Genomic DNA, 10,696 nt, shown 5'->3' on the forward strand with positions numbered 1-10,696 from the left:
TCCTTCCTCCTGTGAGAGCAGGCAAAGCTAATAGTTTTAGAGCCAAAAAGGGACAGTTGTCAACATCCTAATTTTAACCAACACGCTGAGTTTACAGATGAATAATCTGTCCAAGATTTGTTTGCATTGAGCAGTACTGGTAGACTTCAGGCTGCAAAAGAGAGGTGTACAAGGGAGGATGGGTCAGTTTACCCCCAACTCCCTCACTTTCCTCACAGAAGTTCAGAGGAAGCTCTGGAGGGTTAGTCACTGCTGACCCAAAGTTCACTCCTTTCCGCAGTTAGTCTTCCTCGGGAGGGCAGGGGGAGTCTTCTGTGTGATTTACAGCCTAGGAAAGTGCTGGGGGGTCGGCTACAAGTTAGTTTCAGCTCAGTGACAAAGATTTCCCTTCTGTTTCAAAAGCCCTCACTCTCTTCTCAGAAGTTCAGAGAGTCAAGGGCTTCAGACCTATGTTATTCAAATCAACACTAATGACTTTTTAAGAAGGCTCAGGGCATCATTTAAAGATCAGACATAGGGGCTTTCAACAAACAGTTTTCGTGGGAGGACTGAAGGGGACCGTCCTAACTCCTGGACTGGAGGCACTGTCCAGCCAGCACTTGTCTGCTGAGGGGGTGCACACCCCTTGCATGGAATGGGGGATCCCCCATGGCTCCCCCTTCAGAAGTTTCCAGGCAAGGGGAAGATACTTATCCCAGTCATCACATCGCCTGATTCCAGGGATCACATGTCAAATTCTCCCTCCACAAGCGCTTTATTCCACTTGTACTTGGGTTTTGAGTCATCATTAGGTGCTATCAAGTCAAGTACAACTCAGAACGACCCTATGAACAATAGAGCAGAACTGGCCATCTACTTCTGAAAGAGCAAGCCTTGGAATACCCTGTGAACAACAGAGGAACTTAACTAAAAGCAGAGATTAATGTGACAGCAGAGGTTATGTGAGACAGCATGTCTGGAAATGCTGGCCAAAATACACACACTTCTCCCAGCCACAGATCCAAGGTGGCAAAGACGTGTTTCCACACAGCCACCAGGTGTAAGGGTGGAATGCTGCCCACCTTCCTCCTAGGCATCTTTTGAAAACCCTTTCCCATTGCCACTCGGTCAGTTTCCACTTAAGGCAACCTCCTCCAACTGACAAAGTAGCTGACAAAACTAATTCTTTAAGCACTCTGTAAAAGGTGGAAGTCAGGGGGACCTCTGGTGGCCTAGTGGAAAGGAGCTGCAACTACAATCCCAGAGGTGCACGGTTCGAATCCACCAGATGCTCTGCTGGGGGAAGGAGGAACAATCTCCTCCTGTACCAGTCAGATCTGATTTGACGGTACACTCACACAAAAATAATAAAATAAAATTAAAAAAAAAAGGCAGATTATTCACCTTAAAAAAAAAAAGGTGGAAGTCAACAGACACATCTTAGAGAAAGTACAGGCAGAGTGTTTGTTGAGGCAAGAATGATGACGCTCCATCTCACATACTTTGGGCATGTTGTTAAGATGGGCTGCAGAGGGACATCATGCTTGGGAAAGTGGAGGGCCGACAAAAGAGATCCTCAACCAGATGGAGTGGCATTAATGAGCTCAAGTATATCAGAGACGACGAGGATGGCACAGGATAGGGACAATTCAGATCTATTGCTCATAGGCTTGTGGAGTCAGCTCCACAGCACTTAACAACAACCAAAGGTTCAAAGTAACATTTTAAAAATAATGTGATAAAAGGGAGAAGTGTCCCCTTAAGACAATTGAAAGATACCTCCTTATAAGGCTAAAACCCTTAGTCCTTTTAGTCTAGAAAGACTATTGAGGGAGACTTACTTGTCAAGCTGAACCCTTTTTGTTGATGTTTGCCTCCACATCTTGCAATCTCTACCTGAGATTTATTCCCTTTTGGTCATGGCATCTGGATAGCACCAAGCTATCTCTGAAACATTGATAAGACCATCTATCAAAGATGACCTTTTCAATGGATCGTTTTTACAACTATCCATGAGTGGACTCATGGGTAAGGAGTTAACACTGCCAATCCAAAGGTGGTGGTGTTATGTGCCGTGAGTCACTTGTGACTCATAGTGACCCTGTATAAAAGAGCCCTAAACCCCACTCTATGCTGTGTCAACCTTACTGTCCCTAACACAACCTACCCCCATTGCCCCAGTGGTTGAATCAATCCAACACATCAAGGGTCTTCCTCTACTGCACCACCCCTCCACCCTCCCAAACATGATGTCCTTCTCCAAGGACCAGGCCCTCCTTGCAACATGCCCAAAGTATGTCAGACGAAGCTTCAGAGTCCTTGCCTCCAAGGAGCAGCCTGGTTTCACCTTCTCCAAAATGAACTTGTTTGTTCTCCTAGCAGTCCAGCACTCTTCTCCAGCGCCACAGCTCAATGGCATCAATTCTCTGTCATCCCTAGCCATTCATTGCCCAGCTCTCTGAGGCATAGCAAGCAATTTCGAAGACTATAGCCTGTATAGATTCACCTGAGTCTCCAGATTGACGTTGTTGCTCTTCAGTACTCTGGAGAGGTCCCTGACAGTGGACTTTCCCAATGTAATGTGTCCCTTGATTTCCTGGCTGCTGGTACCAAAAGCACTGCTTATGGAGCCAATCAAACTAAAACTGTTAACAATCTCAATCTCTTCACCATCCATAATGATGCTGCCAATTGGCCCAGTGGTGAGAATCTTTGTTTTTTGGTTGTTGAGCTTGCAGTTCAAATCCACTAGTTGTTCCACAGGAGAAAGATGGGCAACCTCCTCCCAAGCAATTTACACCTTCTGAAAACCTACTGGAGAGTCAGCAATGAGTTGGTTCTGACTCAAAAGTAATGAGTCAGTCAGGGCCATGGCTGGATACTGAAGAGTTTTCACTGCTCACAAACTTTCTTGTTTCCCCGTTTTCTTTTCCTCTTTATATGACATATCAAATTAAACTGTATTGCTTTTCTGACAATGTATTCCCCACCCCCACCCCCATGACAGTTTTGGTTGTGGGTTTGTTTTTGGTGTGGTTTCTTTTTTTAATTTTTATTTAATATTGCTTACAAATTTTGTATACATTTTGTTTCACTCTATCCTTCATTCACATTGCTTTTCATACAATCATTACCACTCAATGTTTATAAAATTAATCATGCAACAATGAATGAATGAAAATCTAACTTCTCTGTAATTTTTCCTTAAAGTAACAATAAACATTAAAAAATTTCTTTAAAAAAACCAAAAAATTAATCATCATGGAAATATGCCACCATTACCCTGTCTTTCCAGGCCCCCACCAGATCTTTTCCATTTCATTTACCATGCCCACACCCTCAAAATTGTGCAACACTGACCATCCTTATCCCTCTGTTCTCACCCTCCTCCCTTGGATCCTCATACACCTTTTACTAGTTATCTATTTCTCCAATAATGATCTTATGTAATATTTGTCCTTATGAGACTGAGTTAGTTCACTCAGCATAATGCTCTCCAGTCCCTCCCAAGTTAAGTAGTAATTTTAGAAATCATTGCTCCTGAGGGCTGTGTAGTATTCCATTGTGTAAATGTACCATAATTTCTCATTCCATCTGATTGTGGTTGGACATTTTTATGCTGTTTCCATGTTCTTGCGATGGTGAACACTGCTATGAGAACTGATGTTCAAATCTCCATTTGTTAAAAAAAAAAAAAAAATCTCCATTTGTGTCCCAGTTCTAATTTTCTTGGGCTATATTCCTAGCAGTGGAATAGCTGGGTCATAGGGAATTTCTATGTTCAGCATTTTGAGGAAATGTCAAACTGCCTTCCACAGTGGTTGTACCATGTTACAACCCCACAAACAGTGTATGAGAATTCCTACCTTGTCACATCCTCCCCAATATGTATTGCTCGCTGCACATGACAGTTTCGATCAAGAAGTCCAGCAAGTCTTCCTGTACCAGTCAGATCTGATTTGACGGTACACGTAAAAATAATACAACAAAAAAAAAAAAGAACTCCAGCAAGAAACAAATATTACATAATGCCAGTGTTATAAAACAAGACTGACATGGGGGTTGGGGGAAAACTAAGAAAATTAAAGAGGAGCTAAATAATGTATAATAGATGAGAGAAAGGACTGATTAAAAGGAATATATGATTAGGTATTATTTACATCAATGGTAAAGTGGATGGGGCAGTGGAAGGAATTGTACAACAATGAAAGGATTTTTTTTCAAAGAGAAAAGTGTACTGGGTGGCAGTGGGCTGGGAGGAAAATGTGCAACAATGAATGAATGAAAACTTTAAAAAAAATATTTAAAAAAAAATTTCAAAAAAAGAAGTACAGCAACAAGTTATAACAAGGCCCAGGAACACACCCTACATATGTTATGTGCCCTCAAATCAGAACAAACTCATAGCTGACATTTTAGCAAGTTTTCAGAGCCAGAATAAAGCAAGGAAGGAGACTGTCCATCTTTGTCCTGTCAAGCAACAGGTGCATTCAAAACATGTGCCTTTGAGTTGACAACACAACTCCTTACTGGATGGTGGTAGCTCCAGGTGTCCCTTCTAATGACCTTTAACACTTCCTGTTTTGAGTTGTCTGAAAGTGAAAAAGACTTGAAGCTCTTACTGAAGATCTAAGACTGCAGCCTTCAATATGGATTGCATTTCAATATCAAGAAAACAAAAATCCTCACCACTGCCCCAAATAGGCAACATCATCATAGACAGAAAAGACTGATGTCTCATTTTACTTGCATCCACAATCAATACCCGTGGTAGCAGCAGGCAAGGAAGAAAGATGTGTTGAATAGGGAAAATCTGTTGTCAAGGATCTCTCCAAAGTGCTAAAGATCAACAACAGCTGTTTAAAAACTGGTAGTGTTGATGGTGGTGGTGTCAGGTGCCATCAAGTCGAGTATGATCCATAGCGACCTTATGAACAACAGGTCTGAACCCTGTTCTATCCTGTGCCATACTCACAGAAGAACCCATTGCACCAGCCACCGTGTCAATCTACCTGGTTAAGGATCTTTCTCTCTTTTGCCATCCCTCCACCTTTCCAAGCATCAGGTCCCTCTCCCAGGAATAGCCTCTCCTAGCAACATGTTCAAAGTCTTATCATCTTCGCCTCCAAGAAGCATTCTGGCTGCACATTCTCCAAGACTTATCTGTTCTTTTGGTAGTCCCTGGGATATCCAATATCTTCCCTGACACCACAGTTTAAAGAATTGTAGAAGAATGGTGTTGTATTCATAAAAGAAAAAAAAAAGACGATTTCAAATTCTATCCTAAAGTGAAATGTTGTGAAAGGATAGTATCCATTCGCATATAAGGAAGACCTGTTAATATGACTATTATTTAAATAGATGGACCAACAGCTAAAGCCAAATAGGAAGAAATTGAAGATTTTTAACAAATTCTGCATTCTGAAATTGATCAAATATGCAATCAAGATGTATTAATAATATTTGGTGACTATAATGGAAAAGTTGAAAACAGTGGGGAAAAAAAGGTAGATGAAAAATATGGTCTTGGTGATGGAAATGAGGCCAGAAACAGAGTGACTGAATTTTGTACATTCAATGACTTATTCAGTGCAAATAATTTTTTTTTTGCAAATAAATAAAAAAAAAAACAACACAGACTGTGACTTTATACATGGATCTCACCAGATGGATGGCACAGGAATCAGAATGACTACAACTGTGTAAGCACAGTTGAAGAAGTTCAATATCAGTAATCAAAAGGCCAAGTGCTGACTATGGATCAGACCATCAATTACTCACATGCAAGCTTAACTGGAAGCTGAAGAAAAGGAAAACAAGTCCTCAAGAACCAAAATATGATCTTGAATCTATCCCACTTGAAGTTAAAAATCATTTTAAGAACTGGTTTGAAGCAATGAATACCGATGATCAAAGACCAGATGAGTTGTGGTATGACATCAAGGACATCATCCATGGAGAGAGTAAAAGGTCAGTCCAAAGACTAAGGTGCACCTAATCAGTTGCTTCCAATGCATTTAAAAGTTTGACCTTGAATAAAGATAACAGAAGAAGAATTGATGCTTTTGAACTGTAGTACTGGAGTCTTGTATGGGCTGCCAAAAGAACCAACAATTTCTTGGAGGAAGTGCACAGTGCTCCTTAGAGGTGAGGATCGTGAAACTTCATCCCACATCCTTTGGAAGGTTCTCAAGAAGGATCAGTCCTCACAAAAAGACTGGGAAAAGTGGATGGTCAGAGAAAAAGAGGAAAACGCTCAATAAGATGTATTGACATAGTCATCGTCATAATGGTGTAAAAAAGAGCAAGGACCACGTGGGGAGTGCCATATCTGCCATTTAGCAACTTCATAGTGGGAACTGTCCCTGTCGACAGTACACAAAACCAAGTACCACAAGGTCAGACATGTCCCCTACACTCCCATGCCTCTGGCTCCTCATCTCAACACCAATCCCACTGCTTTGCTGGATTCCAAATCCAATGTGACAGCTCACAGACCACACAGAACAATATTGGGTGAGTCAAAAGGTTATAATCCATATTAATAACAGAATACAGTCCAGACAGCTACAGAAATGTGCATGCAGGCACCTCAGCCTCGAACCTCATGGCTCTAAGTGTTACCAAATTCTCAGTCCTGCCAATATTAGCTCTCCACCCAATTGTCCAACAAAGTTCTTAGTCCTGACAATATTGGCTTCCCCCTCCCCTGAAGTCCCATCTCACCTCAGTTCTCCAGTTCAGCCATGTATGCTGCCATCCCAAAGTGTGCCCTACATTTTTCCTGCCTCCTCTTCACTGGGGTGGGGAAAGTCTCTTTGCTTTTCTCTGGCTGGGGAGGATTTTATCTCTGCAGCTAGAGCTATTCAATTCATTGGTAAGACTAGCCAATCCTCTGGTATATTGTTGAGACTGGCCAATTCCCCTTGTGAAATGGTAGATGGCCAATCCTTTTGTGGATAAGCCAGCATGCCCCATTTGCACAGTCCTGTCATCTATGCTAGAAAAGCCATATTGAAAGACAAATTCCATAAATGGGCTGGAGTACATCTGTGATTCTGAGGGTGCTGTAGGATAGGACAAGGTTCAGATCATTTCACAAGATTGTTAGGAGTTGTAATCAACTTGATGTCATATAACAACACAATGCAATTCCTGTTTTGAATTGTCTGAACAGGCTTTCAGGTATCATGTGTACGCAGAGATAAACATGACTGCTTTTAAACCTTTCGAAGAGCAGTTTTTAGATCTTCTTGAGAGGTGATGACACAGCTTGTTGTAGCATTTACAGTAGAAAAGAAAAGACTACAGCCTTCAATATGGACTGAATCACAACATCAGAAAAACAAAAGTTCACACCACTGGACCAATAGACATCATGATAAATGGAGAAAATATTGAAATTGTCAACAACTTTATCTCATTTGGATCTACAATCAGTACACTTGGTACCAGCAGTCAGGAGATTTGGAGACATATTGCACTGGGAGAGTTTTCAGTCAGGACCTCTCCAAATTATTGAGGAAAAATTATGTCATTTTGAGGACTGAGGCACACCTGATTCAGGCCATGTTGTTTCTCTTACTTGCTATGCTGCTGGGAGATGGACCACAAATAAGCATGAAAGCAGTATTGATGTCTCTGAGTTGTGGTGTTGGAGAAGAGTACTGAATATCCCATGGAATGCCAAAGAACAAACAGATTATGTCTTGCAGAAAGTGCAGCTTCCTCCTTAGAGGTTCAGATGATAAAGCTTCATCTTGCATACTCTAGGCATGTTACTAGAAAAAGCTATTCTTTGGAGAGTGACATCATGATTAGAAAGATGGAGGGATGGCAAAAGTGAAGATAACCCTCAACCAGATGGATTGACAGTGACTGCAGCAATGAGCCTGAATGTATCCGGGATTGTGAGGATGGCACAGAACAGGAGAGGGTTCAGATCTGTTGTTCACGGAGTTGCTGTGAGTTGTACTCCACAACACCACACGACAGAAAGCAGTCATGAGGAGGAAGGCTATAAGGTATATCTGCAATGACTAATCACCCAACCAGATAAGACTTCATCTTAAGGTCAAGTGCAAGGACCTCCTGATTTGCATAATCTCTCCTTTTCTATGGTTGCTGTTGTGTGCCCAAGGAGTTAACTGAGACTCATAGCTACCCAAAGAACAACGGAGCTCTGGTGGCTTAGTGGTAAGGGGTTGCATGGCCAACTCAAAAGCATACAGTTACAATCTACAGTTGACCCAAGACAGAAAGATGGGCAATCTTTTCACTACAATTTACAACCTCTGAAAAACCCACTGGAGGATCAGCTATGAGTTGGTTCTGACACTATGGTACATAACAATTTCTAAGCTAATCCTTCGAAAAGTGATAAATTTGAGCCCTGTCCTACATCCCTAACCTAACCTACTATTACCTACCTAATTACAAATCTATCACTTCCTAAATCTCACTTCCTTGAGAGACAGATATGGGAAGTCCATACCAGTTTCTGTGTTTGTTCTTGTGTTTCACCAAGTTGTCTACAACTCATAGCAACCCTTTGTACAACTGCTCTGAAGCCTGCCCTGTCCTGAGCCAGTCTGACCCTGACATCCTTAACCCCATTACCCCAGTTACTGTTTCAATCCATCTCATCCAGGGTCTTCCTCTCCTGCACTGTCCCTCCACCCTCCGAGCATGATGTCCTTACCCAAGGACTGGTCCCTCCTGGCCACATGTCCGAAGTGTATGAGATGGAGCTTCAAAACCTTTTCCTCCAAGAAGAAACTTGGTCTCACCCTCTCCAAGACAGACAGACCTGTTTGTTCTCTTGGAGGTTCAAGACTCTTCTTCAGCACAACTCAAAGGCATTGATTCTTCCTTTGTCATCTTTAGTCACTGTCCAGCTCTCTGATGCATAGCAAGTAATTGCAAAGACCATGACCTGCATCTGGTATTTTAAAAACCCTCGCTTTTCCTGCTGCAATCCTGACCCCAAGGTTGGTTTTCCCCGGGAGTAGGCAGCACTGCAGCTTTGTAGTGACACCTCCACAGGTGTTCTAAGGCTGTAAATCTTTATGAGTTGAGGTTGTCCATCTTTCTCTCTCAGAGGCACTGGTGGATTGAAACCTTCAACCTTTCAGTTTACAGCTGCAAACCACTACATCACCAGGCCTTCTTTCCTTATGAAGACTTTCTCCATAACCATACCCTATATAAAGAGGTGGCTTGTGATAATTACCCTGAAGTAACATTGTTTCAAAAATGTCATTGATAATTCTGTTGCAAAGTGACAACTAACTGTCAGGGAGCAGTGGTGGCCTAGCCTGTAAGGAATTGTGCTGCTAACACAAAGGTTGTGGCTCTCTGGTGGTTCAAATCCTCTGGTCACTCCAAGGAAGAGGGCAATCTCCTCTTGTGCGATATACAGCCTCCAAAAAACTGCTGGAGAGTCAGCTGTGAGTTGGTTCTGACTGGATGTGAGTCAGACATTCCACATGTGCACATTTTAGGCTGAAGTACACCCTACATCACTGTGTCTGAGGCAGCTTTGTGAGACCAAACATTGTTCCTTCACCGGGGTTTTTAGAGGCACCTGATTTTAGAGTTCTTGACAAGTTTAATCAAGAATGACACAAGGCACTGTCTTTTAGTCGACAGTTTATTACAGAAAGGAAGGCTTCAAAAGGGAGAATCAGTGGGTGGCAGCAAATGCTTTGGCTACACAAATCCCAGTTTAGGCAGAGCTCTGATAATGGGGTTGGATTTCATCAAAAAGGCTTCTGGACCAGTGGACATCATTGATTATGGAAGGCGCACATGTGTAACCTCTGTGGGTACAAGTTTGAGTCCTGTCCTGGCAGGAGGTTCTTTTGGGGGCTCTAGAGAAAACTCCTAAGTGAGAACTACTGCTTCTTTCAAATGGCATTCCCTGTTGCCACTGACCTGAGTTCAACAGAGCCTCCTTCCACTCCTCACCTCTATCAGGTCAGGGACGTAACTGGGAGAGCTGGAGTTAACCTCCACCCTTTTGCTTCAAATCTGCAGGTGGTAGAGACTCAGGAGAGAGCCCTGGGGGTAGGTCTCACTGCAGGACACAGGATGCTCACTGCATCAGTGACTCACCATGTGCTGAGATCTAGAGGAAGTGGCCCTTCCAAGAGGTGGGAAGCTAATGCAAAGCGAATGCTTAAGAAATCCGTTTAAGCAAGTTCTGCCTGGAAAGCAACTTGACAGAAACCAAGTGTTCACTGCAACAGTGTGCGATATGTATTAGGGGAAATGTCTGCCTTGTGGATTTCTACACTTGATCTTAGCCAAAAGGCCGAGAAGCGATTGCCTTGTGGATTTCTGACCTGACACCACACACCCTCCTTGATGTCTGGCTCTGGGTGAGGGCAGGATGCTGGCCCAGACTCGGCCACTGTCTGTTTGCACAGGGTCCTGGCTGCCAAGACATCAGCTCTGACTCCGAAACCCTACACCATTACAGCAGACCTGTGCTTCAGACCTAATGTCTTCAGCAGCTGGTTTTCCTGAAACACACCGCTAGGTTCCTTCCTAACCACCTCTAGGTGAACTTGAACCTCCAACCTACTGGTAAACAGCCATGCTTGTTAACCAATGTTCAAAACAGATACTGACTGGTATTTATTATTCTTTTCCTTGTGACTGTGACCAGCACCTACTTGTAGGTCAAATCCAGCTTCAACAAAGCACAGCGTTT

The sequence above is a fragment of the Elephantulus edwardii genome, unplaced genomic scaffold (assembly GCF_000299155.1).
Source record: "Elephantulus edwardii isolate Elephantulus edwardi_28Jun2011 unplaced genomic scaffold, EleEdw1.0 scaffold00051, whole genome shotgun sequence".
In the NCBI taxonomy this organism is placed as follows: domain Eukaryota; kingdom Metazoa; phylum Chordata; class Mammalia; order Macroscelidea; family Macroscelididae; genus Elephantulus; species Elephantulus edwardii.